Below are 6807 nucleotides of genomic sequence, written 5' to 3' on the forward strand. Positions count from 1 at the left end.
AATATACAAGCAGCTCATGCAGCTCAATACCAGAAAAATAAATGACCCAATCAAAAAATGGGCCAAAGAACTAAACAGATATTTCTCCAAAGAAGACATACAGATGGCTAACAAACACATGAAAAGATGCTCAACATCACTCATTATCAGAGAAATGCAAATCAAAACCACAATGAGGAACCATCTCACGCCGGTCAGAATGGCTGCTATCGAAAAGTCTACAAATAAATGCTGGAAAGGGTGCGGAGAAAAGAGAACCCTCTTACACTACTGGTGGGAATGAAACTAGTACAGCCACTAGTACAACAGTGTGGAGATTCATTTAAAAACTGGAAATAGAACTGCCTTATGACCCAGCAATCCCACTGCTGGGCATACACACCGAGGAAACCAGAATTGAAAGAGACACATGTACCCCAATGTTCATCGCAGCACTGTTTATAATAGCTAGAGTGTGAAAGCGACTGAACTGAACTGAACTGAACTGAAGGACATGAAAGCAACCTAGATGTCCACTGGCAGATGAATGGATAAGAACGTTGTGGTATATATATATGATGGCAAATGACTCAACTGTTAAAAAGAACGCATTTGAATCAGTTCTAATGAGGTGGATGAAACTAGAGCCTATCATACAGAGTGAAGTAAGCCAGAAAGAAAAACACCAATACAGTATATTAATGCATATATATGGAATTTAGAAAGATGGTAACGATGACCCTATGTGCAAGACAACAAAAGAGATACAGATAAAAGAACAGACTGTTGGACTCTGGGAGAAGGCGAGGGTGGGATGATTTGAGAGAATAGCATTGAAACATGTATATTATCATATGTGAAATAGGTCACCAATCCAAGTTCGATGCATGAAACAGAGCACTCAAAGCCGGTGCACTGCGACAACCCAGAGGGATGGGACGGGGAGGGAGATGGGAGGGGGGTTCAGGATGGGGGACCCATGGGCATCCATGGTGGTTCATGTCAATGTATGGCAAAAACCACTACAATGTTGTAACTAGCCTCCAATTAAATTTAAAAAATGAAATGAAAAAAGGGGAGGTAACTTTAGAAAAAATTATGTTTCATTAAATATTCTAATTTTGTCAAGTAAAAAAAAGTGGCTGTGTCTGGAGAGTGAGAAAGAGGTGAGGTGGGGCATGGGACCCTTGTTACATTTTCTTTGGGGAGTGGGAATCACTGTTTTTGTGTAAAGTTTTTCAGGCGTGTTTGACTTTTTAGGGTTCTGCTTGTATTCCATCGTCAGGTGGTTCCCCTCCGAGGATGGCTTCAGAAGCTAGTCCCAGATTCTTGACCCAACCTAGAATTCAACTTGCTCATTTGTAGAAAAACACTTGAAAACCTCGAGGTGATTGTTAGGCCCCTTGCTCTGTATTTCTGTGATGCCAAGTCATCTTGTCTAGAGTTATAACATCTGGTGTTTACTTCAGCAGGACATATGTTAAAATTAGAACAAAATGGAGAAGAGTAACTAAGGTGGCTCCTGCACAAGGGTGACACACAAATTCATGAAGCGTTACATATTTTTGAGTAAAATGTTTCTCTGAGTTCAAAAAATATATATATAGAGAGAGATTACATCTGAAGGGCTCACTTTAAATTAAGCCTTCATAATCACTGACTTTATGTGAAAAGAAATCCATAGGCTCTCAAACTGAAATCAGCAGTTCTTAAAAGTACTTCTTTCTTCAGTAAATGCATGCTTCCAAATTTTGAAGATTTGGAAGAGAAGTGGGTTTTGTTTTAATTGTGGTAAACATAAAATGTATCATCTTAATCGTTTTTAAATGTACAGTTCAATAGTGTTGGAAGAAAAGTCATTTTTTTATATTTGTGTGTGTGTGTATGTGCACAGAAATTAGCTCAGACCTGGAAATATTTGGGTCATGATCTACATCAAATATTTATTGTTCTTCAGTTCATATTAGCTTGACAGAATGATGTTAGTAACATTATAAACTTTCAAATATTTCCAGTGGAGGTAAAATCAGAACCAATGACAACTATTTAAAATATTCAAGAAGTTAACTCGTTGTTTTCACCCACTTAGCAGCCAAGAACCATTGGAAATGAAAACTCAAAATACTGCAACTAAATCTGAGAAATCCCAAATAATTGTCCATTGTTTCTTGAGAGACAGACAAGACATCACCAGTGTAAGCGCCAGGAAACACCCACGTTACCATCTTGGATATATTCTTTTCTCACTGGATAAAAAGTTAGGCACCCAGTTTTTGTATACAATAACTGGAATTGTGCACAGGCCCCCTCCATACTGCTCTGAAAACGAACTTTTGTTTTATGCAAATGTAGGCGAACGAGAATGAACAAAAGGCGCACATTTTAAGGCTGAGCGCATTCAACTGAAAATGAAAAGTGGATTTTTCTTCCGGTAGGAGACCAGCCATGTTTTGCAGCCGGCCAGCTGGGGGCAGACCTGAGGCCTCAGGAGTCCCCTCTTTGCAAGTGACTGTTCACTGGCAAGGACTTTCTAAATGCCTTTGCCGGAGGTCCCAACGTGGCCCTCCTGCAGGAATAAACAGGAAGAAGCCGAGCTGTCTCTGGTTCCTCCGGCCCCATGTGGGTGGTGAGGGCCAGCTCCTCCCCACAAGACTTTTTTTTTTTTTTAATATTTATGTATGTATTCTGGCTGCATTGCAGCTTTTAGCTTCGGCATGTAGGATTCAGTTCCCTAGCCCTGATCGATCCTGGGCCCATTGCACTGGGATCTCGGAGTCCTCCTACTGGACCACCAGGAAAGTCCCTGCAGATCCTTCATTTTGTTATTTAAAAAAATTTTTGGCCTCACTGAGAGGCATGTGGAATCTTAGTTCCCTGACCAGGGATCGAACTCGCACCCCTGCATTGGCAGCAGAGTCCTAACTGCTGGATTGCCAGGGAAGTCCTGGATCCTTTATTTTTTTAAAAAATGTGTTTTATTTACCGTTGACTTACAATGTTATTTTCTGTTGTACAGCAAAGTGACTCCGTTTTACATACTATATATTCTTTCTCATATTCTTTTCCATTATGGTTCATCACAGGATATTGAATGTAATTCCCTGTTCTACACAGAGGGATCTTGTTTATCCATCCCGTATATAATAGTTTGAATAGTTTGCATACATCAGTTCTAAACTCCCACTCAGTCCCTCCCCACTCACCCTTGGCAAATACAAGTTTGCTCTCTGTGTCTGTGAGTCTGTTTCACAAATAAGTTCATTTATGTCATTTTTAGATCCCACATATAAGTGACATCACACAACATTTGTCTTTCTCATTTACTTAGTATGATCATCTCTAAGTCCATCCATGTTGCGCTGCAGACCCTTTAACTGAACTTTCACAGAGGAAGGAGGGCTAGAGACCCCTGCTTAGGAGGCCTGATGAAAAGATGCTTGGTTATTTAGGAATGTTGGGGTCTTGATTCCTGAGTCTGGACACAGAGACAACCATCAAAGTGCCTTCCTACTCCACCCCCCACAACACACACACACATTCTAACTTCACTCTGATATCCAACAATCACTCCATTGAGAACTCTGCAGCCGGCAGCTCCAGCACTGTGTCTTCATGGCCCCAGCCCAGAGCGATGGCACCTCCGCCCTGTCCAGTTCACGCTTTCTTCTCCACTCTTCACTCTGTCCCTTTCCCCCAAGGGACTCTTGCATCCATCCCTTGAACTTGGATGTTCCCTTTGTTCTCCCAGCAAAACATGCTTTCTGACACATACCCTCATGATTTTAATGTACCTATTGATAAACCCCAAATCTGCTTTTTCAACCCCACCTCTCCCATAAGTTTCTAACTCATATATCCAACTGCTTGCAGGCCATTTACACTTGAAGACCCCATAGGCAACTGCAATTTAACACGTCCCAAAGTGAACTGAAAAAAAACCCAGACGTGATTAAAGTCCACAATAGCGTACTTGAAGTCCTTGGGGACCAATGTTTTATGGAATTTTGAGTTTTTCAGAATTTAGAAAAGATAATACGCAGTATTCAAGAAACAGCACCAGTGAGGTCTGTGCCAGTACCTTGTGATCAAACATGGTTTTTCTCTTCAGCAAAATGTACCACTATTCACTTCCAGTGGAATATACAAAGGCTGAAAAAATTCTTATGTCAGTTGAGTATCTCCAGCACTTCCAGTTCTAAGAACTGATTCTACTAAAATACACCCATGTGCAAAAATGTATTTTGTAGGAAGATGTTCACAGCATGAGGGAGGAGAATCCTTGGCATGTTTGAAAAACAGAAAGGTTCTGTGCTGGAGGGTAGTGAGCCAGAGAGGAGAGATTGGAGAGGAGGGAAGGGCCCGACCCCACGTGTTGTGAATTGTGCTGTGTGCTTAGTCACCCAGTCGTGTCCGACTCTTACAACCCACAGACTGTAGGCTGCCAGGCTCCTCTGAGGATGGGATTCTCCAGGCAAGAATACTGGAGTGGGTTGCCATTTCCTTCTCCAGGGGATCTTCCTGACCCAGGGATCACACCCAGGTCTCCTGCATTGCAGGCAGACTCTTTACCGACTGCGCTAAGAGGGAGAGTTGACCTCCTGTTAACCTCCCATCAAGTGATGTGGGTAATGTCTCTTGCCCTTAAACCTGGGAAAATCATTAGGACAATCCCCACCAATAGCGTCTGGCAGAAGTGACACTCTGTAACTTCCAAAGTGAGGCCATGCTCTTCTGCCTTGTGTCATTGGTACACTTGGTAGTAATAAAAGCCAGCCACCATGCGGTAAGGAGGCCAGGCATCCAAATGGAAGGGAGAGGTTTGGGTTTCTGGTCAAGCGCCCAAGCTAGGATATCAGGCAACAGCCAGCATCAACCGCCAGACTGAGTGTAAGTCTTCAAGTGATTTCAGCTCCCACTCCAGTGTTTCCCATATAAGCAAGCGTGGGAGTGAGCTCTCCCCACCCAAAGTGTAGGTTTGTGAGCAAAATAAATGATTATTCATCTAATGGCTACTGTAGGCCTCTGTGTTTGAGATGATCTGCTGCCCAGCGACAGATAACCAGAATACCCACTGAATCGGGTGTTTTTTACAAAGATCCTTCAGTGATCCATATGCACATCTCAATGTGAGAAGTGTTGGTTTATGTAAAATTGTGTGACATGCCCCAGGGAACCCTTCTCAGTGTGGCAGCCTGGATGGGAGGGGCGACTGGGGGAGAATGGATCCGTGTATGTGTATGGCTGAGTCCCTTCACTGTCCACCTGAAACTATCATGACACTATTCATTGGCCATACTCCAATATAACACAAAAAGTTAAAAAAATTTTTTAATTGTGTAACAAATTTTTCTACTGCCCTCAACAGCACTGATTGCAAATTATAAAAAATAGCATAATGAGTGAAAATGCTATTTAGAGTAATTTTTCCCAGAAAGCTGGATAATGGTTTTCTGTGAAACCTGCTGTGTTCTCTAGCTGTGAGAACTTGTCCAAAGCTTGGGTCAGACTTACAGTTGGCAAGTAGTGGGTTGCCATGAGAGAGAAAAATTGGCAAAATAATTAAGGCAAGTCAAGAGATTTTAGGGGCCAAGCATCCTGAAATGTTGTAGAGATGAGCGATGAGGGTGTATGACTAATATCTAGTAAATTCACTGTATTTCAGGGCACTAATCATCTTAATAGCAGATGGCTTTGAAATCTTTCAAAAACAAATGGTATCATGCTACCAAATTAAGTGCAGATGAATACATGCAGGTGTTTGCTATTATTAAAGCATCACCACAAAGCTGTCATTCAGATCCTCCTCCTGGGGTGAAGTTTGAAAGCATGTTAGCTCCAGGTCTATGGTTTCATAATGCAGTATACAGGGGAAGCTTTCCTAACTACTAGTAAATGTGGTTAATCCGTATCATGCTTCAGGTCTTCATTCATTTTAGTTTAGTTAACTGTTCTAAATTCTAAGTCAACCCAGATTACGAAGATTGATGAATATCATCAGCCTCCACACCATCTCAAACAACTGGATATTTGAGAGCATCTGAATTTTTCCATGAATTTTCATCTCCAAAATTCCAGACGTTTGGCAGTCGGTGGGCAAAACCAGGTGATGTAGCATTTCCTTTTTACTCTCTCAGCCTCACCTGCCTGCGTGCATGAGACTATTCCTGCAAAGTATGGTCCTGCAGCTGTAGTTATATTAAGTGCAGCTTGCCTAATTCATTTTCCAGTTATTAAAAATAACTTACTAATAACAGTTCTTAGTAACAACAACAAGCAACAGAAATAAATTCTGGCTAATTTAGGCAGAAAAGAATTTATTGGAAGGTTAAGAGGGGCTCCTGAACACAATAGGAGGAGGAAACCTGGGCTGGAGAAAGGGTAGCGATGAAGCTAATCCTGGCCCCACCCACTTCTCCACCCATAGTACCATCACCTCACTAAAACCATCTTCCCAAAGACCCACCCTTCCTGTAGCACCACCTCCGGAGCCAAAGCCCTCTTGACTTCCATATGTGAAAGTAGATATGGGAGCCACAAACTGCCCTCCTCTTTCTCCCACAGCAAAAAAGATTATTCCCCATAAGAATACTGGGATGTTATAAGGAATTGGGGTGATGCTAGACATCCAAAAGCCCACATATGTCTGCTATAAATAATATGCAGGGTTTATTTCAATTATAAAATAATTCATGTTCATTGTGGGAAATGCATAGTATTGTTTTTCTTTTTTTTTCCTAAAATTGGATTTTTGTTGAATGTACTATTATAACCAATTGTTTTTCACCTAACAATGCACTGTGATCATTTTCCATGCCACTGACTGTTCAT

General features: G+C 41.7%; 1 non-coding gene across 1 annotated transcript; it reads left to right on the forward strand.

The window, feature by feature from the left end:
* Window positions 1-1437: 1437 nt before the first annotated feature.
* LOC112449435 (U6 spliceosomal RNA) lies at window positions 1438-1546 on the forward strand. The gene has a single exon (XR_003038004.1). It is a non-coding gene; the product is annotated as a U6 spliceosomal RNA (small nuclear RNA).
* The last annotated feature ends 5261 nt before the right edge of the window (window positions 1547-6807 follow it).

This window comes from Bos taurus, chromosome 13 (genome assembly GCF_002263795.3).
Source record: "Bos taurus isolate L1 Dominette 01449 registration number 42190680 breed Hereford chromosome 13, ARS-UCD2.0, whole genome shotgun sequence".
Taxonomy (NCBI): domain Eukaryota; kingdom Metazoa; phylum Chordata; class Mammalia; order Artiodactyla; family Bovidae; genus Bos; species Bos taurus.